The sequence below is a fragment of the Staurois parvus genome, unplaced genomic scaffold (genome assembly GCF_062004578.1).
Source record: "Staurois parvus isolate SC_StPar_1 unplaced genomic scaffold, SC_StPar_1.0 ptg000165l, whole genome shotgun sequence".
In the NCBI taxonomy this organism is placed as follows: Eukaryota; Metazoa; Chordata; class Amphibia; order Anura; family Ranidae; genus Staurois; species Staurois parvus.
The window spans coordinates 6,930,628-6,946,661 of record NW_028317961.1 but is presented as its reverse complement, the minus strand read 5'-3'; the positions used below and the strand labels follow the sequence as shown (position 1 = coordinate 6,946,661).

At 39.7% G+C, this 16,034-nt stretch overlaps 1 pseudogene; it reads left to right on the top strand.

Annotated features, from left to right (window-relative positions):
• The window catches only part of LOC149462864 (pantetheinase-like), a 51,514-nt pseudogene that overhangs the window by 19,298 nt on the left and 16,182 nt on the right, over window positions 1-16,034 (top strand).

Here is a 16,034-nt window from a genome sequence, read left to right as displayed (position 1 = left end):
CCGATTGAAGAATTTGAAGATAGGGTCTTAGGGTACGTCGTTTAGCAATCGTAACTGGGGACAAATCCGCAAACAGATGAACAGAGTGGCCCTGAAACTCCAGAGCCGAACGATTCCGAGCCGCCTGCAGCAGACATTCTTTAGTGCGGTAATAGTGGAATTTAATAATAATGTCTCTGGGTGGTCCCTCCGCAGGCTTGGGTGCTAAAGCTCTATGGATACGGTCAAACTCTAGACGTTCCATAGGAATCCCCGGGGCCAACTCCTGGAAAAAAGCAGTAGCAGTACCCTGCAAATCGGTAATTGCCTCGGGGATTCCGCGGTTGCGGAGATTATCTCTGTGTGCCCTATTCTCGGCATCCTCCAGCTTATCTTTTAAAGTATCCAGCTCAGCATGCAAATCCTCCACTTCCTGCTCATGACCCTCTAGGACTGTAGTCACCAGATCCATACGTTGTTCCAATTGATGGGCACGAAGGCCCAACTCCTTTAGACCTCTTGCCAGATCAGAAGATAATTTACGTGAGGCAGCTGTAACCTCCTCTCGCACTATAGCACGGAATTTGTGTAGCAAGGCTTCGGGATTGTGCTCAAAAGATTCAACCATCCCTGATGGAAATTGCCGCTGGCTATCGCCATCAGACTCAAGGTCACCTGGGATTCATCAAACGCTGCAGGCAGTAGACTGTAAATGGATATAACCACCAAGCTGGGTGTGTAGGCTTTGAGGGGGCCGCCAAGAGATATCCCTGGTACCCCTGATGTGTCCCCCTGGGATTCGGGTTAATAATGAAAATGTCTGCAGGCCACCAGCACCAACCCCACAGGTAATCAATTGCCCAGAGTCTCACAGGGACCCTGCAGGGACAGAATGCAGGCCACAGTGTCACCAGCAGGAGCGGGGGGGCCCACCCAGACTGCCCTCAACAGCTGACCTGACTCCAGATGTGGATGGGCAGAGCGTCAGTAGGATGATCCGTCCGCGGCGGCGATCCGCCCCAGCTGCGGATTTAGGAAATACCGCGGCCTCACACGCCGCGGTAGGCCACAGACCGTCCCACGCCCCGAAAGCCCGGAGAAGGGGCAAAATGTCACAGCACCCCTCCTCGGGTGCCAGGCAGGGCCCCTGCAGCCGGGAATCCGCAGCGGATGGCCGCTGCACTGAGGATGGTAGCGGATGGGAGCTCTAGACTCTATAAGTTTCACACAGACCAAATAATACACACTGATTGGGATTATTTTTACCAAAGCAACATAGCAGTATACATTTTGGCCCAAATTTATGAAGAAAAATTTATTATTTGCAAAATTTTCATAACAGGAACAAAGAAAAAAATTTTTTTTTTCAAATTTTCTGTCAATTTTAATTAATAGCAAAAAAATAAAAAAACAAGTGCTAATTAAATACCACCAAAAGAAAGCTCTATTTGTGTGAAAAGAGGACAAAAATTTCATTTGGGTACAGTGTTGCATGACTGAGTAATTATCATTCAAAGTGTGAGAGTGCTGAAAGCTGAAAATTGGTCTAGGCAGGAAGGGGGTAAAAGTGCCTGGTATTGAGGTGGTTAAATGAAGTAAATATATACAGATAGAATGTGTTGTAAATGACTTGATTCCCAAATTAACTTGCTTATTTGCAGAAAGCACACATCATTGTGACTCCTGAATATGCCATATGTTGTTTGGTCTGAGCCGAGATACAATGTATCCTTACCTTGAAGATATACCTGAACCTGAAGCTAATTGGATTCCATGCAATGATCCACAAAGGTGAGCCTTATTGCAACAAAAAATACTTCACATTAAGTGTTACAAATATGTGAGGATGATACACTGTATAATGACCACTAACAGACTTTGTATGGCTAATGGGTTCTCGATATGACCATAGGTGTATTTTAAAAGTACATTTATTATTTTACATCCTTCTGTAAAGAGATAGGAGGCTTGAACTGTTGGCGGTTTATGAGGATATATTTAGAAGAAGGAGCATGAAGAGGCATGGGTAAAAAAAGGGCACAGATTTACACCATTACATAAAAAAAAACAAGCATAACTGCTAAACTCCATTTATTTCAAAATTTACAGTAGAAGTGTTTATAAGCCTGGATCATTTCCAGAGTCCAACATTGCTTAGAAATGTGAAATACAGTGCTTGATTCAGAATATTAAAGGACACTTGTTTCCTTCTATATGTACAATGATCTTGTTCATCCCATGGGCTTATCATGTGGGTACTTTGGATCATCAGACGACAAAAAAGCTTTGTGTTCTTCCATCAGTTGACAACAGACATCATGGCTTTGAATCTTGTTTGGATGAAATTTTTTGCTATGAAATTGTTTGTTGCATTTAGTTGTCAGGAAATGATTTTTACATATAAGAATTCAAAGTACAACATATACTTAAAGGAGAAGTACAGCCAAAGCTCTTTTGGCTGTACTTCTCCTGTGGATCACAGGAGTGCAGTTTGTTCTGCACTCCTGTAACCTATTTTCAGCTGACAGCGGGCTGAAGTCTGCTGATGGTTGGATGGATGGTCACTCAGCCTGTCCAGCTTGGGGAAAGATCCCAACTTCAAAGTCGGGATCCACCCCAGAGTCTGGACCGGCACCTTGCTTAGACTCTCAGCGAGCTGCTGCGAGCCTGAACCAGCTGGTCCCTCCCCCTCCACAGCCCATCACTCACCTGGAAGGCAGAGCAGACAGCGGTGACTGACAGTCACCGCTCTCTGCTCAGAGCGGCTGTGAGAACTGTCATCTGATCACTGAGTTCTCACCCTTAGAGCCAGCGGGGGACAGATGCAGCACTGGATCAGTGCTGCATCCACCAAGGGGGAAAAAAATGTAAAAGCCATACTTCTCATTTAAACTAAGCTTGCCTAAACTAATCTAAATCCCAATAAAAAATACCCTGAGTATATGAAAGCAGAGACTACAATGTACTTGCATATAACTGTAAGTCTAGGTTCACACCTATGCGTTTTCTGCTGCGCTTTGCAGAAACACACAGCAGTCTATTTACCATGATTTCCTATGGGACAGGTTTACTTCGCCGCGTTTTCCCCCAGTGCATTTTTTGGAAAGGGTCAGGGACTTTTTTAAATGCAAAACATTGCATTTTTGGTGCTATAGACTTCAATGAAGACGCTGCAGAAAAGCATGTAGTGCATTTTTTACGTGTTTATGATGCATTTTGCGTTTTATTCTGCCCAGAAACAAGTTGAAAAAAAAAGCAAAACTCATCAAAAATGCGTCACAAATGCGGCAAAAACACATGTGCAAAAACGCAAAATGCACCGCAAAAAGCACTGCAGAATTGGATCAAATGCAAACTGCATAGGTGTGAACCTAGCCTAAATGCTTCAAATGTTGCAACATTGTTTCCTAGAAATACCAATTAAAAAGGCCTCTTAGGTTGTAAGCTCTAACGAGCGTGGCTCTCTGATTCCTCTTGTACCAAATTGTATTGTAAATGTAATGTCTGCCTTTATTTTGTAAAGCACTGCGCAAACTGTTGCCGCTATATAAATCCTGTATAATAATAATAATAATAGTTTAGGCATGATCACTTCATGCCAAAATGTAATGTGAGCACCAATGAGAAAAAGGTAATATTCAAACCACGTGGGCATGGTTAGTGTTTCTATAGCCAATCTTTTTTTTTCAGTTTGGTCAGGTCAAGCTTAACATTCCACATATCGCTCCAGGTGAGGTTAGATTCCACACTCCATAGTTATGTGAGAGGTGCTGGTTCAGCTCATCTCCACCGAAGCAATCCGTTATATCAGCAGCAGGAACACTGCACACAGAGATGCAATATAATATTCTTCCTTTATTAAAATAGCCAACAGGAACAAAGTCTTGCATCTCTTGTTGCTCGCATAATTAAGAGGGTTAGACAAGTATCCCCATTTGAAGATTCTGCTTACGTCTTCGTCTGAGGACAACTCTAAAATTTGGATTACAGACATAAAACCTTAAAGCAGTATTAAACCCAAAACCAGAAAAATAAAATATATTGCAGCTTACTAATCATTTGATGTAGCGACTGCATTCATTTTCTTTTTTTAGGCTTTTTTTCCTCTGTTTTCACCTGGTGATCTGGCCAGTAACTCCTCTCCTGTATTAGAGTGCCTACACTCTGGATGGAGGAGCAAGAGAGACAACTTTGGCAGCAGCATTGCAATGGTGCTCTCCTGAGCTGGGCTATATGTGTCTATAGAAACACACAGTGCCTGTAAGCCAAGCCCCTGCTCCCTCCCTCCAAAGGCTCCTGCTGTTGTAAACTCCTGTGAGGATGGAACTGGGGTGTGGCTTACCAGTGCTGTGTGTGTCTATGGACGCGCATAGCCTGGCTCAAGAGCACATCCACATGGCTGTCACTCAGCTGAGGGGGTATTTGAAAGAAGGAGGAGTGGAGAATACTGTTGGGGGACTCCAAAAGAGGATGTAAGGGACCATTGTGTGCAATACAATATAACAGATTTTATTTTAAATTAAAAAAAAAATCTTTTACAGTCATTTTAAATGATCTTGGGGGAAATGTTATAATTATAAGTGAACACAAATATTATCCTGTGCTCAGTATACCAAAAGCATAAAAACAAAAATCCAAAACAAAAAAGTGAACTGCTGCACTTAAACATCAGCTGGGCAGACCATTCTACATAATAAAACACCTGTTATAAGTGAGCTGTTTCCCTAATAGATGTTAAATGATTACCTCACACTATAGTGCAAATATGTCACAATATTATAAAAATAAATATAAATAACAAACAAATCCATGAAAAATTAAACATAAAGGCTCCATTCACACTGGGGCATTTCAAATCGCAGGTGGAATTGCTGCATTTCTGCTGTGATTTATAACCACACTGCGAAAATGTAAAAGCGCAGGGTGTTTTTGCTGCAATCGTGGAGCGTTTTTTAGTGTGACAAATGCGCCATGATCTTGCAAACAAAATCACGGGATGCTCAATACCCAAAACCGGTTCTGGAACAGTTTCATTGCAATGAATGGCACCTGAACATGAGATTGTGCGGTTTCACATTTTTACAGTGTATTTTCAAATTGCAGGGAGAATCACGGCATTTAAAATGCCCTAGTGTTAATGGAGCCAAAAGGTTCTCTTAACAGTGCAAGAAAAAAATATGAAAACCGTTAAAGTCCCAAATACAAATATCCATGTGATTGAAAAGAAAAGTCCATGAGTGAAGAGGAGACCAGGAATCACCCAGGAAGGAAGCCGTGTTTCAGAGCTACACCACAAAGGAAAAAGAGGCTCCATACCAGATAGTTTTATCCTACAAAGAGATCATGGAGCGCATTGCTGCTCAGTAGCCATATCCAGCAACAGTCTGCTTGTCAGGGAAATCCACATTCCTTCTTCCCTCAGTCTGGATGGATGGCTCAAATGGATCTGTAAGTGCACAACTGCTGCAGAGCCCTATGCAGCACCTCTGCTGCTGGTTTTCAGACTGCTTCCTCCTTCCTCTCTGCTGATAATCCATGCAGGATAAAAATATGAAGGGAACTCCAATAGTGTAATACTGTGAGGCAAGTTTTTACTAAAAACAACACCACATATGTAGCCCCTTCTGGTGTACATAGTAGTGTAGTTGGAGGCTTGTTAGAAGCCTGGGTGTGAGTCAGTGAATTTACTTTAGCCAGGCTGGAGGGCTCTACAGGTCAGACCTCTGGTACCTTTCCCTGGTTCTACAAGCTTAGAGAAGATTCTAGAAGCTAGTGGGTGGGGGCCATAAGGTGCTGATCTGCCTATTTATGGGAAGCTGGTCAATCCCCAAGCAGGAGGCCTGGTAGCCCTCTGTCTTGTAAGCCTTGGGGGTGTAGAGGTACTCAAATTGTCCTTGTGTCCTGTAGCTTTCGGTAAACTGCTTCCAGGCCTTTCACTGAGCTAGTTTCCTTTCTGTCTTGCAGGCTGTGCTTCCTCAGTGGACTGTAGGGCAGTGGAGCTCCCTCTGTCAACTTCTTTCTCCCATCCTTTCAACCTCCAGCCTGGAGGCAGAATCCCCCTTCTCCAGGGTCCCCTCCCAGGCTACACAGGAGTACACCTCTCCACTCCATCTTCCACCCGACCACTGTGCTAGCCAGGCTCTCTCATATTTATGGGCTGATTAGGTGCTATACCCAACCAGTTCTCCCTGGGACACTGCTACAAGTCTGTTCTAAAATCTCCTGCTCTGGGATACTCTTCAAAGGCAGCCAGGTGGATGGGTAGTTTCTAGCTGGGGTCTGAAGAGGTTTAGATAAAGAGGGGACCAAATGCTCCTTACAGAGAATGTGTTACCGATCCGTCATGAGACTGATGCCACTCCTAAGGGAGTAGAAAGTCTAGGATTCATCTTTTTTGTACAGAATTTAGGAAGTTTGTCCTCAGAGTTATTGTTTCAAGTCAAGTTGGGCATCCCATATACCCCTAGACCCTATCCAAGTTGTTTACCTGAAATAAAACAACAAAAACAAGCCAATGGACTGGTTACTGCCTCTGAATGGAAGTTGGAAAATGCCTGTTGCCTGGCTGTGCAGGAAATAAGTGGAACCTAATTCAGTGGCTCTTAAGGGGATAGCGCTACACATGCACATCCTCTTGTGGTACACGTGGATTACAGCTATAAAACCGATCCAATAAATTACTAAAAAACACCACAAGGGTTAAACCAATTAGGTGTTCAATGGAGTCACATGTATAGCCCCTCCCAACCTGTTTCTCCATTGTTAGCATTGTCAGGGGATCAGAGGCCAAACACAGGATACCATAGCCATGATTAAATGCAGCCCGGAAGGAGGTGCTAAAATGCTGGCACAGGTACAGACATATTTAACTTAAAAACATAAAAAATTCTGAAATATTTTAATAAATAAAAACTAGATAAAAATGATCACCTTACATGATAATTACAATACAAAAATGAATATACTCACTCACAATTTTGCCTAAGAACAAACCCATGAACAAAGAATGGTACAAAAACATCCCCCCGAGAGCAACTTCTCCCGACCATCAAAGAACAGTTTGGTGATGAACAGTGCCTTTTCCACCATGATGGAGCACCTTGCCATAAGCCAAAAGTGATAACTAAGTGGTTGGGGGAACATAACATCAAAATTTTGGGTCCATGGCCCGGAAACTCCCCAGACCATTGGGAACTTGTGGTCAATCCTCAAGAGGCGGATAATTAAAATTAAAAACCCCCACAAATTTGGACAAACTCCAAGCATTGACTATGGAAGAATGGACTTGCATCAGTCAGGATGTGGCCCAGAAGTTGATAGACAGCATGCCAGGGCGAATTGCAGAGATCTTGAAAAAGAAGGGTCAGCACTGCAAATATTAACTCTTTTCATAAACATTAAATAATTGCCAACAAAAGTATTTGACACTTATGGAATGCTTGTAAATATACTTCAGTGTACCATAGTAACATCTGACAAAAAGATCTAAAACACTGAAGAAGTAGACTTTGTGAAAATTAATATTTGTGTCATTCTCAAAACGTTTGACCAGGGCTGTACAGTTAAATATAAATGAATTACCACCTAGTAGTCAGAGATCATTAGCTGTTAACATTCAATCTCTGACTAACACCATCTAGTGGTGGATGAAAATTTTAACACCTCTATATAGGATTCCAGAAATCCCTTTCCAGGGCCATTTCCTATACTGTAAATAAAGGACATAAAAATAAAAAATAACAAGTATTAAACAATATTAAAAATTATAGTAAAGAGAAGATAGAGGATAAAGTTATAACTGGGAAAAACTAAATTGTTACTAATGTAGCACTTGAAGTCCTAGTCAACATTTAAACCCAGTGGAGTATGAGTTTTTAGCCAATAGATCCACAGGGTTTCCACCTGAGAAATAGCACCTTTCTTATTGCTGCCTCACCAATGTGTCTATGCCCATTACTACCAAAGATGAAGGATCCCTATTGTGACATAAGATGTAGTGCCTAGATAGAATGTGCCCCCTAAATCCTTCTTAGTATTCACTATATGTTCTCCAATTCTCACCCCAAGTTGTGGCAGGCGCAGCACCCTATGGTGCCTAGTGCGCTGTGGTATTAGAAAAAATTATGCAATTGCTGTTCTTTGTTTGATTAGACTGACTTTACTCTGTAATTCCTCCAATGCCGCTCTATGGATGCAGTAGGTTTAAAGAGCACACGGAATACTTTAGTTAACTTCTTTAATAACTTCAATCTTCTTCATATAACACTGCTTACAATGGCTTGTTTCTTTCATATTACAATGGTTTAATTTGTATTACATTGAGTTGATTCAATAGCTTGATAAATTCGTTAGATTCGGTAAATTCGTTCGATTATGATTACTCTACAGTGACTTGATTCGTAAGTTCGATAAGTTCGTAAGTTCGGTGGAACTAAAGTAAACACATACAACATTTTTAGACACAGATCTACCTGCACTGTTAAACAATAGAAGAACACACAAGTGCATTAACTACCTATTTGGCCTGCTCTGCTTCCATAAAGCTTTTCTAATTGGAACTGTCTGTTTCCTCTTCTGTCTGGTGAGCAAGTGTCTCTAGAAAATCCTAGCAGGGAGTTTTACACAGGCATAAATGTGAAACTGGCTGGGATTGGTTAAGGCTCTGTACAGTGTGAGGCTGTCTGTGATTGGCTCATCTTTAACTCTTAAAGGCATATTTTCCTTTTCTGCTTCTGCTAACACAATGAATATATAAATGTCATATAACAATCAAAGACATAAATCACAGCAATTATTCTGCTTTTTGCTTTAACATATGCACATATATACTGTACTGAGGTTATTGGCAGGTTTGGTATACACATATATGTGAACCATATTAACAACCTAGGACTGGTCTTAGCTGGCCAGCTACACAAGTACCCTGTGGTCTAAGCACTTGAACATTGACTGGGACATCAACTGTTAAATTAGTAACAGTTGGGTTTTCTTCCCAGTTATAGCTTTATCTTCTACCCTCTCTTTAATATAATTTCTCATTTTTTTTAGTACCTGTTTTTTTTTTAGATTTCTTTTTACCTTTTTATGCATTGGATATGGCCCTGGAAAGGGATTTCTGTAATCCTTTGCAGAGGTGTTGTTAAAATTTTAATCAGCCACTAGATGGTGCTAGTCTGAGATTGAATGTTAACAGCTAATGATCTCTGACTGCTAGGTGGTAATTCATTTATATGTAATAGTATATTCATTTTTTTAATTGTAATTATCATGTTATTTAGAAACATGTTTGGAAGGGCTATACATGTGATGCCATTGAGCTGCCCATGGTTAAATCATCCAATGTATTTCTATGGAACTGTCTTAATTAGTGCAATTTGGAGTAGCGCCATTTCAAAAATAGTTCTTGCACCCGTACTTTTCTTCAATTTCATTGTGACTTGCATTATCTTCTGTTAAATGAAGTCACAAGCTGCAGTGAAATCAGAGGTACAAATCGCAGTGATCTGCGGCTTTAAAATCACGCTACTTCAAGTGAAGTGGTGTAATTTCAAAGTCGCATTCAGTGTGAACCAGGGCTAATGGTTTTCATATTTTTTCTTGCTCTGCTAAGAGAACCTTTTATGTTTACTTTTTTTTCATGAGTTTTTGTTTGTTATTTGTATTAATTTTGTAATATTGTGATATTTTTGCATATAGAGCCCAGTCACACTGGGTATGACTTGCCATGCAATTTGCCATGCCATGCGAGTTTCAGATCACATGGTAAATCGCATACTGTTGTCTGCAATTAAAGTGGTCATATCGGTGTGATTCCAACTTGGTCAGAGACACACCAATTTCTTAAGTAGTGCATGCACTACTTCAGGTGCAACTTGCATAGACTTCTGTGTCTTGCAAGCCACAGATGGCTTGCAAGGTGCACCGCAAGTCAAAATAACATCTGACTTTGAAATCATGCGACTTCACTGGAAGCCACAGGATTTCAATGTCGGATCAGAGTCATTGGGGACTTAGTGTAAGGTAATCATTTAACATAGATTGGGGAAGCAGCACATTTATAACAGGTGTTTTATAATTATAAGTGACACTGTAATCTTTTAGGTGCTTATAACACGTCTCTTAGGCACTCCATATTACACAGGAAGATTTTTCAGCTTTCTGTCCTTTCATATTAACCTATAAAGGACAAATGTATTTTAGGTGTTGTTACACTGTATTTTTATATAAATATAATGTCAATATATATTTATTTCTAACTAAAATGTATAAATGTTTATTTAGATTTGGCAGAGCACCAGTACAGAACAGACTGAGTTGCATGGCCAAAAAGAACCATATTTATCTAGTGGCAAATTTGGGAGACAAGAAACAATGTAATTCTAGTGATTCCCATTGTTCTGAGGATGGGCATTTTTTTTATGACACCACCATTGCATTTGATCCCGAGGGAAAACTCATAGCACGATATCACAAGGTAAAAACTGTATACGTTTAAACAAAACAAGAAAGAATTGCAAAATCTGCAGAAATATATTCATCTCTTTAACACATACACATTTTCTCGCTTAATCATCTTTTAAAATATTTCAAGTACTAAAAAAATAAGTGTTAATCCTGCCAGAAATCCGGCAATACTCTAACTTCCTGTAATGGTGCCTCTGCTGCATGGAATTCTAAGTGGCATTGTCTTTTGCTGGTCTACATCAGCACATTCCCCATTTCCTCATCACTAAATCTCTGTTGGCCTGCCATTTCTCCCATTCTCCTGCTAATACAGTTAGTGAGTTTATTTCTGGCAGGACCATTACATATTTGTCACTACTTGCATTAGTGAAGAGCAAATATAGGCAGATGTACATGGATTTTTTAAAGCTGTGCTTTAGCTGTGTTTATTTTTTTTTATAAGATTTAAAATACACCACAAATACACTTTAATTTCTGTTCCATCTTTTATATGTGACTTAGTGATATTAAAATAGTGGGAGCTTTATTAAAGAAAGTAATTTGTAGCATTGTTCTTTGGGGGACACAGAGCTAAACTAGATCTCTAGGTGGTGGTCCAATTTGAGCACTGTATCTCTCAAGGAAATTGGGAGAAAGGAACAGAAAATAGCAATTTTGTACTCACTGTAAAATCCTGACACCAGTTTGGCAAACCTATAGCTTGCGTTAGCTACTGTATAAACAGTATTAATATATTTATTGACTTTTCTACTTAAATGAAATCTCAGTTGGGGAAGCACAGCAGGAGCAATTTCAATAATGTGTAAGTATGCATTACTTGCACATTATTCCAGACTTACCTCTGAGTTTTCCTTGCTCCAGCAATGACAGCTCTACATTCTCCCTCGCCACTCCACAACAACTACCATCTTTGCCAAAGCTTCTGTTGCTGCCAAAGTCTTCTTCTCCTAGTGATAATACAACCACTTGCAAGCACTAGGCTTCACTCTGCAGCATCTTCTCACTTCAGCTCCACTTTAACCTGATTGGGTCTCTTAACAGAACTCAGAATTACCTTACTGCTTTACCCTTTATCCTGGAAAACTTGAATATGCTGAACAAAATCTCTCTCGATATTTTTCGTGTATTTAAAAACATAGCTCCAAAATTTAGATCAATATGCATAATCCTCAGAGCATGACTATAAAACAAAATCATGCCCTGTGGCTTTTTCATTTCTGACCCCTGTGGCATTTTTGGAAACGAATTATTCAGTACACAAATTCCTGTAATTTCAATCTGTCTCAATACGTTGAACAAAATATGTAGCTCTACCCATACTCTTAACCAATATAATGAACTAGTAAAATTTTTATGCAGGCTGAGACTTTTTATTTCAGTTAAGACCAAAAAGATTAGTGTACCTAGGTAGGGATGAGGTTCGGACTTGCTGCGGCCTTGGTTTCGGAGTGAGACCTGTTGGTTTAAGATTCTTAGTCCTGGTGAATTTTTTGTCAGAATTCACCAGAATGATTTTTTTAAAAACCATAATGATTTGCAAACCATGGCTAGCAAGCCTAAATGGGCCAATAAAGGGGTGTTTCGATAAGCCAGCCCCCTTACTATGAAAGTGGGGGGGGGGGTGGAGCAACTATTTTGTAAATGTAATGATGAGATTAGGGTAATTAAGCAAACTGTGCTTAACATCTGTGAATTGCAATGTTGGGGTCTTGTTTCACCCCTCCTCCTTATGTTCACAGTTCTTTTTTTTTACCCAAACATCCTTAGAAGAACTGCCATCTGTGCAAGTTAGATTGCTGTTTGGGCAATCACACCCCCTGGTGCCAATGTTTCTTATAATTGGGGGCTTTGTTCTTCAAATTTACCATGTAGTTTGTGGTTAATTTAAGGGTAGCAGTCACTTTAAGTGCTTTTCTGTCCAGGAAAAAAAAACAGCACCTAAACTACCCCTAATTATTGCATCACTGATAGTCACCACATTCCTCAATCACCATAGTAAAAGTTAGGCATACAGTGGTTAGGCCTATTCTCCCTTATTAAAACTGTACTGCTGCTGGTCAATTTTCTGCTGCGTTAACATCTGTAGGCTGGTGCTGCTAATTCTTGTATGAAAACATCTGCTTGTGCCCTGTGTTTCTACATTGCAGCCTTGTCTTGCTCAATAAAACCCCATGGTGCAGGTCAATTTTTACACTAAAGTATTATCAGTGGCCTCTTAATTCCTATATGAAAACACCTGCCTCTGCCTGCTTTAAATATCTGTGATCTGGTTATTCTTAACTGAGCATTGGATAGAAATTGGACAGTTTTCTATTAGTAATAACAGGAACAGCCACAGAAAACTACCGGCCAATTTTTATCTGCATGTCAAGGAGAGATATTATCCCTTGATGAAAAAATGTGTTACTGCTACAACTCCCTGAAAAACACCCTTTTTATATAAATTTAAATTGTACGTAAGCCAAGCCTTTTCATTTTGACGTGATCTACTACAGTAGTGGGCAATGGTGTATTTTGGTTTTGTGCTGCCCTAGGCAAAAAAAAAAAAAAAATCAGACAACCCCCCTTCCCCAGGGAGAGACCCTGACACCGACGAACACCCCCCCTTCCACTAACATAAGCCCTTCCTGGCGAGAGAGAGAGAAAGAAACTCACCATCACAGCTCTGGACATCCCTGGGAACAAGCGTCGGACTCTGCATACACCATCAAGCAACCTCTCTCAGATCTGACCTGGTCCCCATGCTGCATGTGTCCCTTCTTCTGTCCCTTCTTCTGGGGGGCAGTGCTGCCCCCCTGAACAATGCCGTCCTAGGCAAATGCCTTGTTTGCCTTGTGGTAAATATGCCCCTGGCTGTAGGTACCCTTTGGCAGTAGCATGCATAGTAAAAGGAAAGTTTCAGTTTTTTAACAATCATTGCATTTTTTTTTTAAATACATGTTTAAGCCTTCAATATCAATAATGTTATAGCACGCTGGATAATTTCCGTAACGTGCTACAAATGCATGTCATTGACAAATGCTCGATTTGGTTATCAGACAAATGTACTGTATATATATAAAATATTTTAGGGTTAGTGTTTTTAATCTAATGTTATTATCATCTGGGCTTGCAAAGATGCTTGGTGCACACAAAGTGAATTTATATCATCTGTGGTGATTGAGGCATATATATATATAAATTACAAATTTTGTGCCTGCTATTCAGCTTTAGGGCTTACTGAGTAATAAGTTACCCGTGCTCAACAAAGTATATAAACTGGTAATAGGCAATTACCTGTGCTTGTCTGCAGGACTATTCCTTTGTTCTTGAGGAGAACCCTCTGTTACAAACCTTACTCCGCTGTCATGATCAACATGCAAGTCTATATCTACATACATATATATATATATATATATATATATATATATATATTTATTTGTTGAATTAGGATGGGTGGGGGCATTCAAGGTACCTGGTCAAACAACAGGATGTAATGTCTAGAGATGCCTTTTAGCTAATTTGTATGTAATTTTTTTCTTTTTATATATATATAAATGACAAGAAATCTTTTTAATAGGAGATATATTGGTATACTGTATCTGGGTTAAATGTGTCCAGCACCTTTAATGAATAAATAATTGGGGATGTGATGCATACTACACTATGGAAAGTTCTATGTTTTTCTATGAGTCTGGAGTGGAGAATTAAGAGAGGAAAAGGAATAAGGAGTCTGCCAGAGGAGATATACCACTGAGGTGGAAACTGCTTTGGGGCCCTGTGTGGGTCAAGGAGGGGAGGTGAGCAGGCATTGCTGCCATTTGGAGGATTTATTTTGCACCTAGAAGTGGAGATCACGTGTGTCTTTCAAAAAAAAGCACAGAGTCACATGCATGGACATTTTTCTTTTTTCACTTATGATGTATATAAAATGTGTGTGAATTCAGCACTATTTTATGTGGATAATTGATATACTATATAATTTTTCATTCACTAATATATTCACATTTTTTTTGTATATTGGAATTTCTAATTATATGCACGATATTATAGGTTTCTTCACAGTGTGTGTTGAACCACTAAAGCATAAATACATTTGGTTGCACTATTTTTTTCTCCCATTAGAGGGAGGTATTAGTGTGTATTATATAGATTTGTCACAAAAGAATATGAAATTTATAATTTTTTTTTGAATGCACTTATTCACTTATGTGATATAAGCGCTTCACTATTTTTTTCTTTTTCTTAATGTACAATATATATTTGTAAAGCACTGCATAAATTGACAGCGCTTTATAAGTAACTCAAATCAAAAAATAGATTGGCATATTGCTTAACTCTCTCACAAAAGCAAGTTTTTTTTGTGGGAACTAGAAACAGGATTACTTTAGAGTGATGACCAAATATCCCTGCTTTATTAAGGCTTTCTCTAATAAGATCTCAACTCGAAGCCCTGGGAATTTAAATCTGGTCCTGACAACAAGAGACAGATTACTTTTTTTATTTATAGCAACTGATAGCTTTGTCTCTAAATATGTATGGTCTGTCTGGGAACAGTTGTTTGCATATCTTTAATTTAGAGGCTAAAGCTGGCCAATAAGGTGAAAGTGGAATGGAGTGCAAAACTGAAAGACTGAAATATTTTGTATGCCCTGTATGTTTCTTGTGCAAGACAAACTCCACTGGAATTCCAAGCCCTATCCAACTTCTGCATCTATTTCAAAGACAAATTATGGTGTCAGTCCCTGATCATTGCATTTTCTGCAATGAAGAGAACTTTGTTCAAACCTTTAGCAGCTCATATAAACACAGCAACAGTAGTTCCTTTTATAATGATGGAAGTTTCTGATAAGATTGTCAAGTGGGTCGATGGGGTTAATTTGCTACAGGCAATTAGGCTGTTCAGTTTGCAAGATAATTATCCCCAAAGCTTAGTGAATGTGGTGAAATTTTACTTCGCAAATAATACGCAATCATGTGCACAGACAATAAAAAAAAAACAGCAACATATTTGCTTGCACATGATTGGATGATGGCAGTCAATAGAGCTTGACCTCATTCACTAAGCTCTGGGGAAAATTCCCTTACAAAGTTAACATTTTTTGCCTTTTGGAAACCAACCCCAGTAAGTTCAAATCTCTACAATACAGCTGCCACTCTGCATATAATCACATGTAATAGTAAGTTGGCAAACCCTACAGTTGGTTAGAATCTTCTCACCTGTTTTTTAAAACAGTTGCAAATGAGATGATCTCTTCTTCCTTTACATTAACAGAAAAGTTATGTTGGTATACCAATGATTTCAGGGGTGTCAAACTGGCAGCCCTCCAGCTGTTGCAAAACTACAAGTCCCATCATGCCTCTGCCTTTGGAACTCATGTTTTCAACTGTCAGTCGTGCAATGCCTCATGGGACTTGTAGTTTGGCAACAGCTGGAGGGCTGCCAGTTTGACACCTATGATTTAGAACATTGAACCTTAATGACATAGGTATTTAAGAAGTCTTTTCACCACACAGAATACTGTACACACGGGGGACAGAAAATATTTACTCATCGGAGCAATGATTGCAGAAATCACCATCGAAGTTGCAACTAATATAGTAGCAGAATG